The sequence below is a fragment of the Galeopterus variegatus genome, unplaced genomic scaffold (assembly GCF_000696425.1).
Source record: "Galeopterus variegatus unplaced genomic scaffold, G_variegatus-3.0.2 Scaffold4498, whole genome shotgun sequence".
In the NCBI taxonomy this organism is placed as follows: Eukaryota; Metazoa; Chordata; class Mammalia; order Dermoptera; family Cynocephalidae; genus Galeopterus; species Galeopterus variegatus.
In genome coordinates, this window is record NW_007730609.1 from 161,063 (window position 1) to 185,597 (window position 24,535).

Genomic DNA, 24,535 nt, shown 5'->3' on the forward strand with positions numbered 1-24,535 from the left:
CAATCCACAAGTGGAGAAAAGTTACACAGTAAATGCCTCCAAGACTGCACAGCCCTTTTCCTTGAACCCTACAGATCATGTGTGCTATTCCACTCCCAGAATATTCTGCTGTCCAGGTCTGAATCCCTACCACCTTTGAGGGTTACTTTTCTACTTGCTATCTTGCAGCACAAGTATGTTCCTATCTCCTGAACTACAATGGATGCTCCTTGAGAGCAGAGACTATTTTGCCAAATGCATAGTACCTACTATAGCACTAGAAAGCATTCCTTGTGTAGTTTATCAGTTTCTAAATTGCTTTCATGGAACTTTCAATGCCCCACCACCACTACCACCAGTGACTCGGTGAGATGGTTTGACAGAAACTTAATGACTTGCTCAAGTCCTCAAAACTCTCAGAAGAGCAAAGGTAGATTTGGACCCAGGACTTCAAATGCCATCTCTGTTCCCTTCCCTTTATCACCAAAGCAAGCACTGGTTTTACCTATCAGCCACAGTGTCACCAATCAGCAAGTTTTATGGAAGGCTATGAGAGCCAGCCTCTTTTATTGGGTCTGCATAACAAGCTCTCCTTGTGGAACTATACATCCTTATGGGGTTGTATCAGGGTTTCTCAAACTCAGCACTACTGACATTTTGGGAGGATAACTCTTTGTTGAGGTGGGGAGCTGTCCTGTGTATGCTAGGATATTTAGTAGCATCTCTGTCTTCTACCCACTAGATACAAGTAGCAGCCCCTCCTCTCAATCAAAAATTTGACAATGAAAAATATCACCAAAAATGCCCCATGGTGAAGCTGTAGTTCACACCTGTTAGGAACCACTGGACCATATAGAGACCAAGTTTACCTTCTGGAGGTGGGCATATGACCCAAATTGACCAACCAGAGCTTGTGTGTATGTCATCAAGGCAGGGCCAATCAGTTTTGTTTTTTGTTTGTTTTTGGTGGGGAGAGCACTGATAAGGACATTGGAAAAGTGAGAAAGCCTCACTCATGAGATTGTGGCACTTTGTAGAGCTACAATGGTCATTTTTGGTGGTGAGTGGAGACAGCCTACCTGAAAATGAAGCCTACTCAAAGGAGTGCAGANAAAAGTGCCTGAAACCAGCTCCACCCTTCAGAATTCCCAGTTCCATGAGCCAATAAACTTCCTTTTGGTTTATGCTGGTTTGAATTGAGATTTTGAACCTTTCAACCCAGAGAGGCCTGATTAATCCATCCATTGTACTACTACACTGTGTGAGGCTTCCATTCTAGCACAGAGTGAAAACCCAAGCCCTTTTCTAGGCCAGCAAGACCTTACATGCTCTGGCATCTCCCCCTTCCTTCCTCAACCACCCGTGCTCCAGCCCCAGGGTCCTCCTGGCTGTTCTTCAGCACACCAGGCACAGTCTGTATATGCTAATGTGCTGGTTCCTCTGCCTGAAACACTCCTCCGACACCAGCATGCCTCATGCCTCCAGCTCTGCACCCAGCGTGCTCTTCTCTGGCTATCCCCTGGGTGAGAGCACCCCCAGCCCACTTCAGCACTACAGCAGCTGCCAGCTGTCCTGCTGTACATTTACTTGCTGTGTGTTTGCCCATTAAACACATCAGTTCATGAAGGCAGGGACTGTGTCTCCATTGTTCATAAGCTGGGTATGCAAAATTAACTCTCTGCAATAGGTGCTCAATAAAGATCTTTTGACTTAATGAATAAATGAGTCAATCCAAGATGTGGAGCCATGTGTGAAGGAGGCTGGTCATCTCCAGTTCCATAAGTATGAAGATGGCAGGTGGTGGAAATTTCAAAGATTTAAAAATGAGTCAGAACCATCTCTGCTTCAGGTAGTTCCTCCTTGAGGCAAACCCAATATGACCACAGTCCACTCTGAACCTGGAGAACATCCGAGTCAGTCAAAAACAATTGCAATTGCTGGGAGCTTCCACTCTGCCACCATTTCTACATGTCCCCTCCTACCCCCTCCACATCAGGCTGCTTACTGGCTCTGTCAGCAGGACTGGGAGGCAGAAAATCTAAGTTCCCACCAAGCAATCCTGTTACACCAAATCGGTGTGCACAAAATGACGAAACCTGACACAATGGACTTTGACAGAAAAAGGAGAAATGTCAGTGTGGTGGGAGAGAAGCAGCCATGAAATCTCCCTTCACATATGTGTAGAGAAGCAGCAGAGAGTTTATTTTGCTCACACAGCATGGGAGAACTTCAGAGAGATATCAGAGATTGGGGACTTGCTCGCCTCTGGGTGTCTCTTGCTCATCACTACTTATTCTGATTTGCAAGTCTTGAGTTTTCCATTTCTAAGTCTACACCTGTGCCCCTGTATCCAAACTGGGCTATCCCTTGCTGCAGAGCAATTCAGGTACATTTGGTGACTTAAGCTAATGACATTTCACATCTTAAGTTCTAGATCATCAAATACTCAACAAATATTAACTAAACTCCTGCTATGTTCTAGGCTCTGTTGTAGGCTTTGGGGACACACCAATAAACATGACAGACACAGTCACCTGACCTAACGTACTATCTAAGAATGGGGGTCTCTTGACACTTTGTACATAGACATGATATATTGCCTTTGTGGGCACACCTTCCTATGCATAAGTCACACTTTCATGAAATACACTGGAGACATTATAGCAAAGTGATTAAGAATGTATTTCAATCAACCAAAGATGGTCTAAAAAAATTAATAGGCATAACCTACACCCATAGTTTCCTACCTTATAAGATTATTGGGAAGATTAAATAAAATGCTTCAAATAGGAAATGACAGAATGAAATTTTGGGGCAATCAGCACGGGTAGATACTCTGAAACAAAAAACTATGCAAACCATCTCCCCCACCAACTTTCTCTCCCAGTAAAGTTCAAACTTGGTCATCACTGAATATGACCACCAAGATCAACTACATGCTAGAGGGCCCAGCTGGAAGTATATTCCCTCCCCATCCACTGGGTAACTGGTTGGAGATAGCTGAGCATGGGACTGGAACCCTTTCATCTCATGCAGTAACAGAGTAGAGGGGATGATCCTACATCATACCAACATTGATCCTTTGCCTCTGAGAAGTGGTTTTCTCCATGCAGAATTGGTCTACTTGCTGGTCGAGAGCACTTTCGCTGTGGTTTTCAACATGCAAGTGGCACGAGCTTTCCTGTAACTCTGCCCTACTAAACCAGGAGGCAGTGTGCATAATGGTGGGAACACTGGCATAGGAGTCAGGGAGCTTTCACTAAAGACTTGGTTGTGTATCTTGGCAAGTCACTTCTCTCCTCTGGGTCTTAGTCTCCCCAAGGATAAAACCTCACTGGGTTAGATCAGAGATCAACACACTTTTTCTATAAAGGGTTAGATAGTAAATACTTTAGGCTTTGTAGGCCAAGCTGTCTCTGTCATGACTATTCAACTCTGCCCTTAGAGTGCGAGAACAGCCATAGACAATACATAAATGAATGGGCATGGATGTCTTCTGATAAAACTTTATTTACAGTCTGGATTCAACCAGAGAGCAATAGCTTGCAGACCCCTGGATGAGATGATCTCTTGGTACCTTCCAGTTCTGAATTTCCATCACTTGATTATTTAAGGTTTACCTCCCATCTGGCCTCATGGAAAGTCTTAGAGTTTAGAAAGTTCTAGGTTGAAATTTAAAAAGTTCCAGAAATAATAACAGCTACCATTTATTAAGTGATTGCCATGTACCAAGTACTGTGCTAATGGCTTTATGTGCATTATCTTTTTTCATCCTCCTCAGAGCAATTTGTTAAGGCAGATACCATAATTAATCCATTTTACAGATAATGAAACTGAGACTTCAGCAGTCTACGTAACCCACTCAACATCACAGAACTGGTAAGTGGCAGAGCTGGGCTCTGAACTGTTGTCTGACTCCAGAGCCCTTATTCAAAACTACTGAATTATGGGAACATCACAGAGTTGTTCACATACCCATCCCTGTTGGTCTCCCCTACCCCCTACCCCAGTTACCCCCTCATGAACCCTCCAGAAGTTCACGTGACAAACCCTGTTCCTGCATGCCACATAAATTAAAAGGTTGGCCTAAAAATAACACACGAGTTCACTACTCTAGATGATGAATTGCTTTTTAATGCATGATAATTGATTCTTTGACCAGCTCAAGACCTTACAGCACTGGAATACCTACAGCATGCCTTATTTGGAAGGCGACCAGCCACCAGACAAGTGCTGGATCTGCTGATGCAATCTGTGGTCTCTCATCCAGGCAAACACAACCCCATTTAAAGAATTTTTTATATGGAGAAGAAAGAGGAAAAAAAAAATGAAGGAACTTCATCTTAGCATGATTTATCACAGTTAAACTAATCATAAGCAAAACTCTCAAGAGCCAGTGACCTTGGAAAAAATCAAAGGGCAGCTTGGAATGTACATAGGATCTGCTGGCTGATCTCGTAAGAAGCGTTCCAAGGTGAGGTGCCTGCTTGTGCTCCATCAACACCTGTGTCCTGCCTCATTCTCTTAAAACTCAACAAAGTCTCCTCATGGGATTGGTAATTATCAATGCAGTTTCTCTGGGGCCTTCAGCTGGATGTAGATTGGTATTAATATGGGTATCGTATGCTTCGGTTCAGCCATAGTTCCCTTCTCTTGCTTGGTGGTAGACAGCTGCATTCTCCAGAGAATTCCAGTGTCCACAGCAAGCTCAGTGAAAATGTTAATGCAACAGTTTGATAAATATTTAATGGCTCTCTCCTTAGCTTGCTGATACGATTAAGCAGGAGCCTCATTACTAAAACCTACTTTCACCTCCTCTTTTATTTATGAGCTTTATTCCTTTACACTAACTCACATCTAGGTTTAGATGAACTGAAGTCATGAATACAGGGGAAAGAGGAACAAACAACTCAATACCAGACCATCAAAACTCACTGCAAGTCATCTTCTGGCAAGAGGTCTTGCTCCCATCTCCCAGCGTGACAGACAAGACTGAAACACAGCTAGACGAGGAGCCTTAGGAATATAATCAGTTGTTTTTACAGTGATCGTGATATTCAGAGGTGAGCAAAAAGACAGGGCTCCAGAATTCACTTCTCACCTCCTAGCTGGCCAGGGCTGGTTATTTATTATTATAGTTGATTATATATTTGACCAGTGATAACTTGTCATTCTTGGAGCCCAGTTCAAATGTCACTAACTCTTTGAAGCTTTCCCCATCACTCCTCCCAAGTCAAAATTAATCATTCCTTGTGTATAATCCCATGTGTTTTGCTGACAATGCTATTATAGTTTTTATATCACAAGATGACTTTGGTATTATAGTCAGGAATAGCAGAGTTGAAAATGAAGACTTAAGTTCAACTACCTGGGTTTGCCACTTAGCAAGCTGTGTGGTCTTGGCCAAGTTACTTAACTTCTCAACACTGTATTTATGTATTTTTTAAATGAAACGATAATGTTACCCCATAGGACTGGTTATGAGATCGTGTGAGATAAATGCCTTGGTACTTAGCAAGCAAATAGTCTCCCTAATAGCTAGATATACATACATATATGTAGAAGGGACCTGAAAGTTCTCATTTAGGATAACAAGTTGTGAACCTGGTTGGCCAAATTCTAAGCCACAGCAGTGAGCAGGGTCACTTTAAAAGGTCACACGCCCAGTCACTGTTTTCTCACTCCCACGTCCTTCCTTCCACTCCTTCCTTCCACACCGCTTGGCAGATAAATGGGCTTACAACAAGGCCTGCCAGCTTTCTCTCTGCATGCATGTCTGAGCTTGTGGGTCACTGCACTTGTTTCCTGTTTCATGGGACTGAAGAGAAGGCTTGGTAGGATCTCAAGATTTGCATTTATACTTAGGGGGGATTAGGAGGCCCATTTAGGCTTCAGCCTCAGCCATATGCCCACTCCAGCTTATACAGGGCTCTCATCTGAAGGATGATTGTTGTCATCCTTCCTTATAGGTTCCTTGGGAATGCCTTTGGAAGGAACAAGGGTGCATACAAATCCAGCCATCATCTCATTCCTAATATCAAGCATGTGCACCTCCCCACAATGCTGGAGGGCAGACACAGGGAGAGGGAGAGGAGACTTTGGAGTTGAGCAGACCTTGGTTCAAATCCCAGCAGGCTACCATAACTCCCCGGTGAGGACAGTAACCTCTCTGGGGCTCATTTTCTTACCTTGTTACAAATGGCAGAGAACCCTAATTATTTATCCAAACATTTCCTCTTCCTCCTCAGTAACAGGATCGCAATTTTTATCTAACAACCCGAGTAAATGACTGCATTTCCCAGACTCTTTTGCAGAGATGTGTGGTCATCTGTCCAAGTTTGGCCAAGGAGATAGGAGTAGTATTGGGAGGGACTTTGAGAAGTCTCCTTACGAAAGAGTAGATGTGTACTTTTTCTCCCCTTTTATTTTTCTTCTTGCTGCCTCATGTGCAGACATAGTGGCAGCAGCTGAGACCATGGAGTGACTCAGAGGAAGGAAGCCATATGCTGAGGTTGGCAGGGCAAGAAAAAAGAAACCTGGGTCTCTATGACACAGTGAAGCAGCCAGACCAGCCCTGTACAGCCACCGTTAATCTTCTTTTACAGAGAGAGACATAAATGCCTAATTCATTTATGCCACTGCTGAGTTTTTCATTGTTCTGTGCAGCCCAACTTAATTATTACTGATTTATAAAGCTCAGCAATAATGTAAATAAAACTATGGCCAGCAGGTCAAATCCAGCCCACCACCTGTTTTTGTATGGCCCATAAAGTAATACTGATTTTTACAGATGAACATTTGCAATCAATTCAATGGTAGGGGACAATAATTCTAAGCTCCACCCCCTCAAAAAAGAATTTTATTCTTATTAATAGACCTGTCTAACACAAAAGTTATGCTCAATTACCATCATTATACTTTTAATTTTAGCAATAAAAATTGTGTGAAAATTTGTTTTCTCATTATACAAGTACCTACATGCTATTCCTAATTTTGCCTCTTGACTTGCAACACCTGAAATATTTACTATCTGGCCCTTTATAGAAAAAGTTTGTTGACTTGTGATGCAGAAAAGTTCCTAACACATAGTTAAATCTCCAAAAGAGCCCAGCACAGAAGTTACTCAATTATTTATTCAGTTTTGTTAAGATACTATAATCCTACAGAAGAGTATGGCTTAATTCTTTGTTGATTTAAAGAGATAAAATTTTCCAGAGTCAACCTCACCCATCCCAAGCATCTCCATTTTCTTTCCTACTTCTTGGTCACCAGGCAAGAAAAAATAAACACAAGAGCATAACAATGACACTTAGAATGCATTGTCCCCATGCCTCCCTCCCCACCCCATCTGTCATAGACATATTTTTAAGGCCACCTAACAAAAAAGGAACAAAATGGATAAGACAAAGGGGTTTGGGGCCCCAAGCCTAATTTCATTTAGATCTCTCTGGAATGTTTTGGTATCTGGGCCTAATATCCGACATTTATTTCTGCAGCTAATTATAGAACTGATGTGTAAATTGCCAACCTGGCACAAATTAATGGAACCCCAGGCAAAGCCACTTATATGACTACCATTCGCCACATCGCAGCAATGCTTTGTCTATGACCAAACTCAATTTTGGAATTCAGGAAGTCTCTCGTGCATGTAACACTAGGAACAGTTGAAGCCTCAGTTCAGCCCTTTGCAACAAAAGAAAAATTACATGACTGAGTTAAACCAGCAGCTCCCAACCTTTTTGGACAATGGTGCCAAGTTTCTGGCTCATGCCAACATCATTCTGCCAGTCTGTGCCAACTCCTCCCTGTACCCTTCTGCCCCCAGCCTTCAGCTGGACATGCTCTAATCTATAAGACAGTTTGGGCTGTTCCAAATACCAGGCTTGGGATTATGAAATGGGAATATAAGACTAGCTCAGTGGAGGCCCCAGATGGAGAAGGAAAAGGGTATTTGTGGCCCGTCATGCCTCTCCTTAAGGCTGCTGGGAAGAAAGGGCTGACATGGCACTAGCAGTGGGGGTGTGAGTGAATGAATGAGACGGGCTGAGTGGGATGCAGGAAGGTGGAGTTGTGTCTCTGGCTGGGCGTTGACTCCTTCAAAATTACCACATCCAGTCCCAGCCCATTGGAAGGCAGGCCAAGGGAAAACATGGGGAAAGTATTCCAGAAACAGCAGTGGCTCAAAAGATTCCAAACCATCGAGAAAATGTAGGCACAGCCAATGGCTTGGAAGGGTGGTGGGCAGTGGGCAGGCTAGGGACTGAGAATAGTTCCTTCACATCAGCCACCATCCTTTGCTATGATCTGAACATTTGTATCCCTGCCTCCCACCCCCAAATTTATATGTTGAAATCTTAACCCTTCCAAGGTGATGGTATTAGGAGGTGGGGCATTTGAAAGGTGATTAGGTCATGAGAATGGAGCCCTCACGAATGGGATTAAAGCCCTTATAAAAGAGGCCCCAGAGAGCTAGCTCTTCCCATCTACCATGTGAATAAACAGAAGGTGTTGTCCTCTCTGAGGAAGCAGGAAGTCCCCAAGACACTGAATCTGCTGGGTCCTTGACCTTGGATTTCTCACCTCCGGAACCAAGAGATATCTGTTGTTTTATAAGCCACCCAGACTATGTAGTATTTTGTTATAGCAGCCTGAACAGACTAAACACCTTGGTTATAAGAAGTCTCCATATCGCAAGCATCTGAAGCAAGCCACTGGGGGGAAGGGCAGGAAGAGTTCTTGATGAAAGGTATTGTGGATTTTGTCCCAGCATCATATATTCCCCCAAAAGATATGTACTAGAATGTCCATAACAGCACTATATGTACAGCCTCTAACTAGAAACTAACCAAACTCCCATCAACAACTGAATAGACAAATTGGGGTTTATTTAACAATAGAACACTACACAACAATTAAAATGAATGATTTATAACAGTACACAACAAAATGATTGGATCGCACAAACAGAACGTTGAGTGAGAGAAGCCATACACACAAGAGTACATATTGCATGATTCCATTTACTTAAAATATGAAAACAGGCAAAATTTGTGGTGTTAGAAATCAGGATAGTGGTTACAGTTAAGGGGAGGGTAGAGGGGGCACAAAAGAGGCTTCTGGGGGATTGATACTGTTTTATTTCTTGACCTGTCTGCTGGTAACACAGGCGTGTTTATGAAAATTCATTAATCTAAAACCTACAATATGCTCACTCTCTCATATATATATATAGATATATATATATATATATAGTACCTTGGCAAAAAGATTTAAAAAATATTATGGGCCTTTCAGAGATCCACAACCATCATATGCTGATTCTATGAAAGAATCCTATGAAAGGAACCCTGAATGTTCTTGGGCCAGAGTAGCCCATACCGCTTCATTTGACAATAAGTTTCAAAGACAAGGAACATGATAACAGTGGTAGTAACATAGCAATAGCAAAAATACACAATTATAATAGTAAACCAATATTTACTCAGTATGTGCTAAGCATATTAAAGTATTATCTCATTCAGTCTTAACCCTATGAAGTATGAGGTATGTATAATTATATCCCATCTTATAGTGGAGGAAACTGAGGTTCTGAGTTAGGAAATGGGCCTGACTCCTGATTTAAGCACTCTCATGGCTTCTCCATGTGGCTGGAGGAGCTCTCGGCAAAGGAAGAACTTGATCCAGGTCTCTGGACTCTTGAGTCAAAACACCCCCCTCAATAGATTGAAAATTGGCCTCCCAAAGATCCATACAGTCTTAATCCCTGGAACTTGTAAATGTTACCGTATTTGGGAAAAGAGTCCTTGTAGATATAATTAAATTAAGGATTTTGAAATGAAGAGATTATCATGGATTATTTGAATGGGCCCTGTCATTGCAAGTATCCTTATAAGAAAAAGGCAAAGGAAAATTTGACACACGCACAGAAGAGAAGGCAGAGGCAGATATTGGAGTGATATGGCCACAAACTAAGGAATGCCAAGGATGGCCAGCAGCCACCAGATGCTAGAATGGTGGTGGAGTTTGGATGTGTTGTCCCCTCCAAAACTCATGTGGAAATTTGATCTCCAATGTGGCAGTGTTGGAAACTGAGTCATGGGGGTGCATCCCTCATGAATGGATTAATATTCTCCCTGGGGTAGGGGGGAGTAATGAGTGAGTTCTCGCTCTATTAGTTCCTGTGAGAGCTCGTTGTTTACAGGACCCTGGCACCTCCTCTCTCTCTCTCTTGCCTCCTGTCACCATGTGATCTGCTTGTACCCGCCGGCTGCCTGCTACTTTCGGCCATGAGTAGAAGCAGCCTGAGGTCTGTGCCTGATGCAGCTGTCTCAGAATTGTAAGCCAAATAAACCTCTCTTCTTTATAAATTACCCATTCTCAGGTATTCTGTTATAGCAACACAAAACGAACTAATACAGAAAATTGGTACGGAGGAGTGGGGTTTTCCTAAAGATACCTGAAAATGTGGATGCAGGTTTGGTACTGGGTAATGGGCAAAGGTTGGAGGAGTTTGGAGGACTTAGAAGAAGAGAAAAAGATGAGGGAAAGTTTGGAATGTCTTAGAGACTTATGTAGTGGCAAGCAGAATGCTGATAGAAATGTGGACAGTAAAGGCCATGTGGATGATGAGGTCTCAGATAGGAATGAGGAACTTATTGGGAATTGGACAAAAGATCACCCTTGCTACACCACAGCAAGGAACGTGGCTGCATTGTGTCCATGCCCTTGGACTTTGTGGAAGGTGGGACTTAAGAGTTTAGAACCAGAGCATTTGGCAGAAGAAATTTCTAAGCAGCAAAGCATTAAGGACGCTGCATGGCTACTTCTAACAGCCTACTCTGAGTTATGGCAGCAAAGGCATGACATAAAGCCAGAATTTAAAAGGGAAGCAGAGCATACAGATTTGGAAAATTTGTAGCCTGGCCATGCTGTAAAGAAACAAAGAGCAGGAGAAAAATGCAAGGGTGAAGCAGATAAACTGGTTGCTAAGGACATTATCTTTGAGGTGAGGCAGCCAGATGCTAATAGCAGAGAAAATGAGAGGAAAGCCCTGCAGGCATTTCAGAAGTCTGGAAGTGTGCCCCATCCATCACAGACCCTGACGCCTAGAAGGACTGAGTTATCCTGGAGGACTGACTTGGGGCACAGCTGCCCTCGGGAACCTACTCCCTGCATCCCAGCTGCTCCAGCTGGAGCAGCCCCAAGTGTGGTTTGTTCAGCAGCCCTGTATGGTAGAGGCCCGAAACCTTGGTGGCATCCACGTTGTGTTAAGTCTGCAGGCCAGCAGGACATGAGAGCAGTGGAGGCGAGGCAGCCTCCACCCAGATTCCAGAGGATGTATGGAAAAGCCTGGGGGTCTCGGAAGAAAGCTGCCACAGGGGCAGAGCCACTGCAGAGGCCATCTACTAGAGCGACGTGGAACAGAAATGTGGGGTCAGAGTTGCAAAAGAGAAACCCCAATAGCACCATGCCTAGTGGAGCCATGAGAGCGGGACCTCCATGGAGACCCCAGACCTGTGGAGCTACCAGAGTGGAACACCAGCCTGGGAGAGGTGAAGTATGGCCCGAGACCAGGAAAGCCATAGGAGAGGAGCTGCCCAAGGACTTGGGGACATAACCTCCACACCAGTGAGCAGAGGCAGTTGAACATGGAATCAAGGTACCTGATTCACCAGCCTTGAGATTTAATGCCTGCCCTGCTGGGTTTTGGACTTGTTTGGGACCTGTTTTTCCTTTCTTTTGGCCTATTCCTCCCTTTTGGAATGGGAATGTATACCCAATACCTGTTCCACCACTGTATCTTGGCAGTAGATAAATTTGGTTTTGACTTTTACAGGTTCAAAGCTGGAAGGACTTTTGCTTTTGGTCTCAGAGGTCAGACTTTGGACTTTGGACTTTTAAGTTGGTGCTGGAGCAAGCTAAGAATTTTGGGACTGTTGGGATAGAATGATTGTATTTTGTATGTGAGAGTGACGTGAGTTTTGGGGGGTCAGGGGAGGAATGATGGAGTTTGGATGTGTTGTCCCCTCCAAACTCGTGTGGAAATTTGATCTCCAATGTGGCAGTGTTGGAAACTGATTGAGTCATGGGGGTGGATCCCTCATGAATGGATTAATGTTCTCCCTGGGGGAGGGGGAGTAATGAGTGAGTTCTTGCTCTATTAGTTCCTGTGAGAGCTGGTTGTTTATAGGACCCTGGCACCTCCTCTCTCTCTCTCTCTCTTGCCTCCTGTCACCATGTGATCTGCTTGTACCCGCCGGCTGCCTGCCACTTTCCACCATGAGTAGAAGCAGCCTGAGGCCCGTGCCAGACGCAGCTGTCCCAGAATCGTAAGCCAAATAAACCTTTCTTTTTTATAAATTACCCATTCTCAGGTAATTCTGTTATAGCAACACAAAACGGACTAAAACAAATGGATTCTCTTCCAGAATTTTCGGAGGGGGCACAGCATGCCAAAATCTTGATTTTCAATCTTCTGGCTTCTATAACTGTAAGAGAATACCCTACTGAGGTTTTAAGCCACTAAGTGTGCAGTAATTGGACACAGAAGCCCTAGGAAACGAATACACTGTTCATTATCGGTAAGTATCATAAAGCGTCATCTAAAGAGAGTGTTCTACAAAATGGCAACAGGTGTCCTTGAAAAGCATCCTGAGATCACACACACTTGGCAAACAATGTTAAATGGGGTTCTTTATGGTTGGACTTTTCAGGACCTCTATTATGTTTATTGTGTCTGTGTGTCTTTGAGAAGGGGACATGGCTAACCGGCCTCAGAACTATCTTGTGAGGATCCCACGGAATATTCGCAGCAAGTGCTGCAGTACACCATGCTGAACACATGCTGAGACCCAAGAGGAAACAAAGGCCTAACAAGTTATGGGTTATCACTTTGCCAAGTGCATGATTATTCTCCTAAAGCCTCCAAAACACAGTACAGTAGTTATCAGGGCAAGAGTTGAACTGGACGATCTCCGTGGGCCCTTCCAAATCTAACATTCTCCAATTCTTTATGTGCAACAATGGTTCTTGTCCATGGCACACATTGCCAATCAATCACAGCACTGTCCCCCTGAGCTCTGAAAGGGCACTCTAATCCTTTTTAACCAGAACTCCAAGCAAATAAAATCTCTGTACTATTCCTGTTCTAGTAACTCAATGAACAGTCCAAATAAATAAATCATGGTTTGTGGGTTTTCAGAAATGTATTATTTTCTTGTCCAGGGAAGGACATCCTCATGCCCACCAATATCTACTGATTTTTTTCACACTTCTTGAATACACAGTCCTTTGCTCTGATTTTAAATAAGTACTCCAACAATAATATTGAGTGAGAGGTTATAGCCTTTGGGGCCAGAGAGCAGAGGAAGTTTGGGGCACTCTACATACAGTTCAACCTTTGTTCTCTGGGAGAGATTTTCTCCAGTAGATTAAAAAAGAAAAAAATATATATATATATATATATAGAAAAGTATAATACATATATTTAAAAAATATATATATATAGAAAAGTATAATACATATATTTAAAAAATATATATATGTTTACTGCCCTCTGAGTTCCAAAGCCATTTATGAGAGTTGTAGCTGATCTTAAAAACCTTTGGATCCTAAGTCAAGTCCCAGAACAGCTGCATCTGATCAGACTTCCAAGGCAAGAGAGTTCAGAAGCTCAGGGTCTTCAAAGAAAACCATTAGCCGGGGGTGCAATTTTTAAAAGGTGATGAAACACTAATGCCTTACTTGTACTGAGTCCTACAATAACACCTTCCTCCAAGGAGTGTAGAAGCCTCCATACGGGGCAACTATCACAGACCTCATGTTACAATAAAAAAAAAAAAAAATCCTCAGAAATGTTAAGTACATGGACTTAATGCGGTTGAGAATCACATTAGTCTCCATTCCCCAGGAGGGAAGAGAGAGATGAAAAAGGGAGGAGAGTGAGTAATAAAAAAAAATATATTTTTTTTCCTTTTTGTCTCTTTTTTACTGACCGGTAACGGGATCGCAACCCTCGGTGTCGCGTCCGCACCACGCTCAGCCAGTGAGCGGGAACCGGTCTCCACATGGGATCCGAACCCTCGGCGGGAGCGCCGCCGCGCTCCCAAGTTGCGCACTCAGTGCGCCACCGGGCTGGCCCTAAAAATAATTTTTAAAATCTTAATTAGCTGATAATTTTCTTGCAGTTTCTATGTCAGACACTGGTCCAGGAACCAGTCAGTCAGTTAAGATCTATTTAGGGAGCCCCTACTAGGTAGCAGGTACTGTCACTAAAGATGGGATTTAGAGGACACAGTCCCTGACTTTAAGGGACTAGGAGGGACAGGCTGAGAGTTGTCACAGTGAAAACAAATATTTCAGATCTTGAGAAGTGCTATGGAGAAAATCTAATAAAATAATGTGGCCAAGAAAAATGTGGGCTGAGGGTGAGAGGGGTGAAGCAAGGCTGGGCAGGAAGTCCTCTTGACAGAATGATATTTAAGCTAAGACCTCAATGATTAGAAGATGCCATCCAGGCAAAGTTCTAGAGGAGGAGTGTTCCAAAAAGAAAGAATAGCAAGTACAAAGGCCCAGAGGTATACAGAAACTTGGGTTGTTCACAGGTCAGTGTGGCTGGAGCACAGGTGTTGTGGTCAGAGGAAGGAGAAATGCCCCTGTAGAGGAGGGTGGCCTTGTTGGAATAGGCGGGTCTTATAGGTCATGGTAAAGTGTTTGGGTTTTGTCCTTATCTCATTGGGAAATTGTCTAAAGGTGTTAAAGAGGGGAGTGTGATGATCTGATTTTAGCTTCAGAAACACGAGGTGTTTGGAATGGTTATCAAGTAATCAAAGTGAGAAATGACAAGGGCAAGGAATAAAGTTGTACCTGCAGAGATGGTGAGCAGTGTTCCCATTTGGGATATCTATCTTTCCTATCATATTTTTTATTGAGGTGCAATTTACCTACAACAAAATGCATAGATCTTATGTGTAGAGTTTAATCAATTGTAACTATATCCATGTAACCCACACCCTATCAAAATATAAAACATTTTCAGCACCCAAGGAAGTTACTTCAAGCCCCTTTCTAGTCAGTCCTTCCCCAACCCCCCAACCCCCACCCCAATTTGGAATATATTTTTGAGGTAGAACTAAAAGGACTTATTCCCAGTAGACTGGATATAGGAGTGTGAAGGCAAAGAGTAAGATCAAAGATGCCAAAAGTTTTTAATTCAAGCAACTGGAGGTGCCATTTGTTGACATGGTAAAGGCGTGGGGAGAGGAATAAATCTAGAGTTATTTTCTGACACATTAAGTTCAAGAAGGCTACTGAACATCTGATGAAGATGCTGAGAAGAGGTGTATATAGAAGCCTGGAGCTCAGAAGAGAGGTCCAAGCTGAAGCTGTAAATCTGCTCGTCACCAGTGTATGATAATATGAAACCTCAGATTGGATGATGTCATAGGGAGCAATAAAGATTAAAAAGAGATGAGCAAGGAGGAAGAGGACAGGGCAGTCCAACTTTTAAAGAACTAGGGGAGGAGAAAGAGCAACGAAGGACACAGAGGAAGGAGGAAGATAAAGCAATTGGGAGACATGGAAGGCTACAGAAGAAAAGCAGAAAGGAAGGAACGATCCACTTGGACAAACACTGCCAATAGGCAAAGGCCGATCTCTACATCTCAATTTATTTAACCCTCCCTAAAACTCTGTATGGTGGGTATCACTATTCTTTCCATTTTACAGACATTTTATGGAAACTGAAGTTTAGACAGATATGTGACTTGTCACAATGCTAAAAAGTGGTAGAGCCAACAATTTGAAGCTTAGCAGCTCCCCATTAAGTGTGTTCTGCAGCACATTGAGAGATGAGACTGAAAAAGGGTTCCAGGGTCATGTTAGCATGGAACATGCAAAGTCAAAGTCAAATAGGTTTCTCTACTCTGGGGCTTCTCAGAGCCTTTGATATACTAGTATGAATTGCAATTCCTCAAGAGGGAGATGTAGAATATCACATGTTCCAAATATATATGGAAGCTTTTTTTTTTTTTTTTAGAAGAGCAATTCACCAAACGGGTGTTCCCTAGATCACAGTAAATGAACCACTGCAAGAAGGCAACACGAGTAAGTCTTCAAAATGTGTTTGAACAAAGCCCAAAATGCTTTCATAGACATTATGTCATTTGTACCCAAAGGAGAAAGGGCTGACATGAACATTCCTTTTCACAGATAACGAAGGCAAAGCTCATGAGGTTAAGTGGCTTGTCCTGCATCACCATCCTGCAGCAATTAAGGAAGAAAAATCAGTACTGGTCCACGTGCCCAAGATTAGAGAAATCAGGTCAAGCCAAGGGAGAATCAGGCACAAAGCCCAAATGAGGCATCTCGTCTCTGCCTCTCTTCTCTACAATATTCCCTTTCCGTTTACTTTCTGCAGGAATCTTCCCAGAGCAGGGGGAATATACAGAGCATGGAGGAAGAAGAAGGGGCTGTGGGCGGGCTCGTGTCATAGGTGTTGGGAAAAAGCTTCAACTTTCTTGCACTTGTGAAGGGTGAAGGGTCTTGTGGGCATTTTTATGGATTAGAGGAAAGGAAGTGGCTCAGAGCATTGTGGAAAGGTCCCTCAAAGGAGGGAGGGCTGCCTTAAGGATTCCAAAAGCTGGGAGAATGAAAAGCAGGTCACCAATCAGTCTTATCTGGGGTTGTCTTGGTTTAACACTCGAAGAACCCAAGATAGATTAGCTGGACACTCTTCAAGTGCTGGCATTAGGGCCTCCATCCCTACGTGGTCTCCCTAAATCCATCACAGGGGTTCGCATGAATGGGGCACTCGGGCCCTGCTGCCCACTGAATGCCAGCATCTTAGAGAAGGAGCCTTCGGGGGTGGGGGGAGTTACCAGTTACAAACTGTGAAGAGAAGACCTCCAATCCACCAAGAGCATCCACTCGAGAGCACAGACTCTGAGTTGGACAATCACAGGTCCAGGTCCCCTGCATGGCCACGTAATAGCCTGTGTCCCAAGGGAGATAACTGGACCTCTTTGAGTTAATCCTTCCTCACCTGTGAAGTGGGGATGTCAAGAGCACCATAGGGTTTGGGGGAGGATTTTAAAATGATAATCAACAAAAGCAAAGTGCTTCTCAAGATAAACTGCAAGGTTCTAGCTGGGGTGCTTCTTAAAATGCAGATTTCCAAATCTTACTACAGACCGAATGAAACAGATTCTCTGGAGGATATTCCTGTGCCCTGTAAAGTCGGAGAAGGATTAATAAGACATTTAGTCTGTGCGTGGCACAAGCTCAGTAAGTTAACAGCTACTATTCTGTTTATTATTATTATCATTTACAATATGTCAACATGAGACCTCTTCTTCAGGCTGGACAACCTAGTGTTCAAAATTCGAATTTATCCAAAATCCAACTCAACAGATATTCGCTCATCCCTAGAAGCCTGAACAGAGCCTTAATCATGGAAAAAATAAAATAAAGCCAGTGAATAATTACATCAGCCTGGGTGACTGCAAAGTAACCTTTTGTAAACGTTCCCAAGGAATTGAATAGCCATTGTTTTTTTTTAAAGAAAAAGTAGTAAGGAGCAAACTTTCAAAGATGTGATAAGTAATGTCACATACACACTCCCTGTGGATTGGCATCTTGCCTGGGAAGGTGTTTTGTGAGGAGGGGGACCCTCATGATAGGTACAGTGATTTCTATACACAGGCTGGCTGTTAAAAGTCAAATGTGAAGCCATTCTCAAAGGCCTCTGGCCTAAACCTGCAGGGAAATCAGTCACAAGCTTTCTCAGACATTGAGTCCCATAGTACCTGCGTCTGTCCCCTCCACTGCCCCTACATCTTCCATTTTTCTGGAAATCTTCCAGATTACAGTCTTTGCAAAACAAAAAAGCAGAGTCTTCCTCTGCTTGTTGCACAGAACAGCAGGATATGAAAAAAGAACGTCACCACCCCACCAAAAACCAAAACAAAACAAAACAAAACTGCATGGTAATCAAATGCTAAGTATCCTGGAAGACAATCTCTTGCCATTAAGATTTTGAGAAAATAAAAAACATCAAAGCAACTTTTTTTGGAACATTACATTTAAACTCTCAATACTAGTTCCATTAACGTTTCATCATATTCAACTCGGATTACCATCCTGTGTTTTGGTAGCTAAAAAAATTATTCCTTCTGCTTCCTCTCATTGACATCGGAATATCATACTGAGTTTATATTCACCCAGAGTTCTCCTATTTTATTATACAGCCGGGAAGTGCTTAATGTGACTGGGTACCTTTCAGGAAAGATTAAGAAAAAGAGCTTGGGGAACACAGCATCTCTGAGATTTGGTCTTCAAAATTACTCAAAACCACAGATTTCTGCACACACAACTACACAAAGCCACATGTTGTGTCCCTCAGTGGTCCCCTTACAGTCTTTTCATTGCTCATTCTTCGCATCGAGGATGCACTTTAGGGTAAAAACCCAACACAGATCCACATTGCCTTCTCTGCAAACAGCTCTTCAAAGACCATAAACGTCACCACCAAATTGGTGAGCGCTAGTTCTAACCTTCGCATCTCTCTCATTCCTCAAGACATCTGTGTCCCTAAGGATAACAAGCCTGGCTTAAAGGAAATCTTGGGAAAAGGAGCCAAGAGTTCTTCCTGCTGAGGCTAGTGGGAGGAAGGCAGCAGGGAAGTGAGCACGATAAAACTGTCTCAAAAATAAGGTCCATCTTAAAAAGCTCACGAAGGGAATGAGAGAGTTATTTCAGTTTCTTAAATGGAAGTACAACCCCCCAAAATAAAAAATGAAAGGCCTGTTGATGGAGAAGCTTGAAAGACTGGGAGAGGCTGAGGGTATCACTGAAGAAAGATTGCCTAGTAACAGAGCTTTCTTGTATTACACCCAAAGCTGTGTACCATCTGAGGCTGATTCAGGAAAATACTCAAATCTCCTGGTAATTTCCTGCAGACAGGACGTTTAATCATCTCCAAGCCTCCACCGCAAAAGAAAGAAAAAAAAAAAAAAAACTAAACCAAATGATTCACACTCTTAAAACGAATCTGCCTTCAGAACAAGAACCGTTTTCTGCTCTTGAAAAGCAGCCATGATTTGTTATTCTAACAAAGTGTTCCTTTCCTCCAAACAGAAATAAAAGTCTCTCAAGGAGGGCTTGTCCTGATTTCTGTTCTGCATTTCTTGAAACTTGCATCCAGTCAACAGTTTCTCCTGGCGGGTTCTCAGAAATCCAGGGAGAGCTGGATAGCCAGTGACTAAGAACACAGGCTCATTTTTATAAGTCTCCCTACCCCCTATTCTTTGGCCCCATGGGAAGATGTTTTATTGTAGGACGAGCAGAATTAGCTGCACATATAAATTCTTCAGTGCTCAGCTCACTTGACACCTTTATCTGAATTGCCCAACGGCTGAGAAGATTTGGCAATTGAATTTGAAAAAGAAAGGCCCAGATCCATCCCAAGTGGTATTTGTTCTGTCTGTACAGACTGGGCTATGTCCATCTCTCTAATTACTCAACTAGTTGCACAGATAAAAACATCTGTGTGCAGAAAGCAGGGAACCCAAGTATACAAATGAGTCACACCACCTAAACAACTGCAAATAAAAGCCAGGCCAGCAAGATGAGGGCTGCTAAAAGCCAAAATAATTTAATAAGGGCGGAAATGGAATTTGGCAATCCATGCATCAGACTTTGCTCCAATTTTGGAAGGCACGTATTCCAGCTGCCTCATCTTAAAAGAAAAAAAATACTAAATTCTGACACTCTGCATTACTCTCCCCACATCTTGCTTAAGTACATATAAGTGAACAGATTGGGGGAGGAGGATTGTTGAAACTGTATCTTTTAAATCTTATCCACCCACCTGCCCAAAATTTCCAGGGCACAGCTGCCCAGGCACCCCAGATTTGTGTAATCCCAGTCTCCACCAAGTCCTGGCTCTCCCAGCAGCTGAGAGGGTGCATTTGGTAACCTGGGAGAGCAGAAATTAACTCCCCCATCCCCACTCCGACCAGCTTTCTCCCAACTACAGAACCCCCTATGAAGAGCTAGGAAGGCACAAATCCAGAGTTGCTTAATTACAGAAGTTCACCAAGAGGGGGTAAAAAAAAAAAAAGGAAAGAAATTTTAATGTTCTAGGAAAATAAGCAACTATTCCATTCCATTTCAGGGGATATAAGCTCAAAATATTCAAACTATAAAGGTGTGTGGGGAGAAGTAAATGATGTTTTAAAGTCCTGGGCACCTTAAGAGAATTTTTTTTTTTTTTTTTGATAGTTTAAGGGAAATAAATAAGTAGGTCATTAGAAGTAAAATACATTTTGGATATGTAAGGGAAATAAATTATAAGAGAATGAAAACTGTTTAAAAAGCAAATTCAGGGAAGTTTAAATGTTTCCCCTAAAGAAGCCTTAATACAATAACAACATCCCCTCCTCGTGAGCGGTATCATGACTCTCAGATCAGAATGATCCCTAGGTCCCCTCCGCAGAGCTCTGACTTCCTAGCGTCTGGGTGGCAAGGCATCTCTCCCAGAGGTTACTTTCCTAGCGCAAGGCCCCTTTTCCACCGGGGTCGTGAAATCAGGAGCAAAAGCGCCCCTGCGCCGCCCTCCGTGCACCCCGGCTGTGTGGGGGCCACTTACCCGGCTCAGCCTCGCATTGCTCCGCCGCCGCGGCGCCTCCCCAAAGGCCGGGAAACTGGGGGAGGCTAGGAGGGGAGCCGGAGACCCAGGGGCAGAGGTGCGGCTGCAATTAAGGAGCCCGGTGGGGCGTTGGCCGCCAACTGCTCGGAGCCGGAGCCGGAGGGGTCCCTGCGAGGGCTGCGCGCAAGGCGGGTAACATTCCAGGGGCGGCAGCTGCTCGGTGCGCAGCTCCAGATCCAGGAAAATCGCTCAGGTCCTGGGGAGACAAGCTCCAAGCTCTCCGGGCCGGCTGCTTCCCTGCTGCTTAAAGGGACGCCTCTCCACCTTGTGCTCCGCTTATTGGTGAAAATTCCGAGCCACAGGCCAATCCCAGGCCTGTTCTCAAATTGAGATTTCAATCAAGGGAGCCACTGCTTTAAAATTAGAAAGGGCTGATGGTGGGTGGGGGGTGTTGTCAGTCACCTTTCAGAAGCATAAGGACCCGGCCCTTGCATGCAGAGGTCCTGAGAGGTGGCAGTGCCTGGAAGAGCGAGATTAGACTGTGCAGAGCACACAGGGAACGAAGGGGCATGCTGGACCTTGACTTTTCACCCCTCCTGTCCACGTCCCCAGCTCACTCTCATCCTTCCAGGCTCATCCAATCCTTCACAGACGCTGGAGGCCTTAGTGACCCTCTACTCTTAAGAAGGGCCCCCAAGCTACTTGCTCCTAAAACCTCTGCTCATCTCTCTTCCCAGCCACTCAGCACACTTTCACTTTTTTTTTTTTTCTTAATCTGTCACTCCCTTCACATTGTAAATTCCACCAGGGTAGAATATTTTCATCAAGAGCATCACTTCCTACTTGGAACATGGTGATCCCTCAGTAAATATCTGTTGAATGTTGAATGAATGAATGAACGAATGAAGATAGAAATGAACTATACAATTGCTACTGAAGAGGCAGGAGTCAAGAGGCCAGGCATTGATTTCAGACAAAACTGTGTTCAGATACAGCCTTTGCCTCTTACTAGTTCCATAACATATGCCTCAGTTTCCTTGTCTGTAAAGCACGATCACGAAATCTACGATCTCACAGGGTGTTTGTAGAGATTACATTAGCTCATGTTTGAACTAGAGGAGGTGCTCAGTCAATAGCTATAAACTACCAAATAGTCAATAGCTATTGTTATTACTGGAATTAAAATACATCTGCTGGAATTTGGGACTGAACCTGACTGCTGGTTTGACTTCTTGATAAGCAGTCATTCATGAAAAAAATGTGAATTAAGTGCTGAGTCAGTGCCAGGCCCTTGCCAGGTAGTGGGGTCACTAATGAAAGATAAAGTCCTTGACTACAAAGAACTCACATGGGGGGCAGGGGGAGGGGAGAAGGGAAATAAACAAATAAACAAAGCAAATTACCTTAAATGATACACAAAGACATATGTACAGGAATGTTTATTGTAGGATAGTTTATAATACCAAAATAACTGAAAACATAATTATCCAATGATAAGGGACATGGTAAATAAATTATGGTACATCCATATAATGGGACACTATACAGTCATAAGAAAAAAGAGGCAGAACTAAGCACACCAATATACAATGAACTCCAAAACATATTAAGTACAGTGCAGAGGGTAAATATATTCCTGCTGGCATAAATAAATATTCATGTATTTGCACACATATGTATGCTGTATATGCATGAAATGCTTCTAGAACTATGCCTAAGAATATGATACAGGATATTATCACTAATGAGGTCTTTTGAGAACTAGGCAGATGTAAGATGGGAAGGACAATAACATTTCATCATATATTTTTGTGTATTGTTTGAAAATTTTACTATGAGCTTGTAATAAGCTCCTGATTTTGTCAAAATGGCAAATGACAGCCTGAAAATTTCAGTCCTTCATATACCTAGACATGCTAGATAGAATATAACAAAACTCTTTTAAAGGCTTAGCTGACTGACAATAAAGAAAGGAAAGTAGCAAAGTAAAGAGGTAACTGAAAACAAAAGTGGGAAGCATGCAAAGTCATGCTGTGGCTAAAAGGTAAAGGGAAAGGTGACTGGCATCAGGGAAAAGGGTTATCTTGGTTCCCTAGGGACTACAGTTTTAATGCCCATGCAGGAGAGAGACCAGGCTGTGGGACAGGCAGAAGCAGGAAGCTATTATAAGACCCTTGCATAAAGCCAGGAATATTCTCTGAGCGCTGCACACTCAATGAACAAATAGATAAGAAAAATTGCCAACCAGGCCAAAGATACTTGCCTATTACCACCTGCGTTCTGTATGGGAGGGAAAAGTTTCAACTGAGAATTAGAAACCAGTGCCTTTCCTGAGGCTGAAGCATGAATAACAAAAGTCAGAATCGGAAAATTCTGACTTAAAAGTTAATGTAAAAATTGGTCCTGTTCCTAATATATCAGGAATGCCTTACAGATGCAAATGAAACACTTCCCTGGGGAGCCACTTCCACAATCCGCACTACAACCAGCCCTGAAGAGCATGAGCTCCCAATGGTAAATTATACAACATCCAGGAAACCAAGTCACAAGTCAACAAGTAAGAGGGTCAGAGGCTCAAGAGCTAGAGGTCATAGGACAACATTCTGAAAAAGAACAAGAAGCAAGAAAGTTTAAAATGATTTAAAATGTTGAAGCTAGAATTGAAACCTTAAAAAAGAACAAGACATGACATCCTTATTCATATCCTTCCTCATAGTTCCACTAAAATTAAAAATTCAATGGATAAGTTAAATAGGAGGTTAAATACTGCTGAAGAGAGGAATACTGTATGGATCTCAGGACATTACACAAAATGAAGCACAAAAGGATAAAGAAGTTGAAAAATATGAGAGAAATAAAGAGATATGAATGATAGAATGAGAAGGCCCAACAAATGTCTAATAGGACTCCCAGAGGGAAAAGCCAGAAAAATTGCAAAGAGACATAACTGAAGATATGATGGCCGAGAATTTTCTGGAATTTACAAAAATCACGGATCCTCACAATCCAGAAGCATGAGGCATCTCAAGCAGGATAAATAAATATAATCACATTTGCATGTACTAATTATTCATAAACATTAATAAAAAACTGAAATGGGGAAAAATGAAACAATTTAATAAACAATCACAGAGGTAAGTTACCAGAAGGCACTTAGCAGTACAGGAGAGAAACAAGTTCTGCCCTTCCACATTTGGAGCTGAACTACATTTCCCTGAATCTTTCATCCCCAAATATAATGAATACTAAATGATAATAGGTTCCTGAATATATAGCTGTACAATTTATATCATGCCCAGTACCAGGGGCAAAGTGGCAGAGATCTCCTGGAAAGATGTATTCATTCAGCCATCAAACAAAAGCAGCAAAAAACCAAAAAGCAAAAACAAAAATAAAAAAAGCAAAAAAAAAAAAATCCCAGAGCCCCTGCCCTCAGCAATCTTCTTCTGGTGATAGAGGCTGCAGGTAAATAGTCTATCACACAATGGAGAGTGTCATAATAAAGGAATATAAACTGTTACAGAAACAAAGAAGAAGAACATTTCAATTAACCTTGCAGGGAGCACATCTGTACTAAGGGAGTTGGTATCTTTAAGGAAAAGCACACTAGAGTTAGGCTTGCCTTTAAATCCCAGTACTGCCACTTGTTATCCTGTGAGTTTGGCCAAGCTGTGTAACTTCTCCAAGCTTTGTTTATTTCATCTGTAAAGTGAAATTCATATCACTAGTCTTGGGGTTGTTTTGAGGTTTAGGATAATAAAGCATTTAGCAGAATGCCTAGCCTATAACTGATTTTTCTAAATGGGTATCTAGTATTATATTAGATAAAATCCAGTGTCTGGGTGGAAAAACAAAACAAAACAAAACAAAACCTTGTGTTTTCAGTGATGATTCTCTTCTAAAACTTAA

The 24,535-nt window shown here is 42.8% G+C and overlaps 1 protein-coding gene across 1 annotated transcript in view; it reads right to left on the minus strand.

The window, feature by feature from the left end:
• Nucleotides 1–20,824, minus strand: part of PRICKLE2 (prickle homolog 2 (Drosophila)) — a 159,547-nt gene extending 138,723 nt beyond the window's left edge. Inside the window, exon 1 of the mRNA XM_008587688.1 lies at nt 20,627–20,824. The gene's annotated coding sequence lies outside the window, so the exon portion shown is untranslated. The remainder of the gene's footprint in view (nt 1–20,626) is intronic.
• Between the last annotated feature and the right edge of the window lie 3,711 nt (nt 20,825–24,535).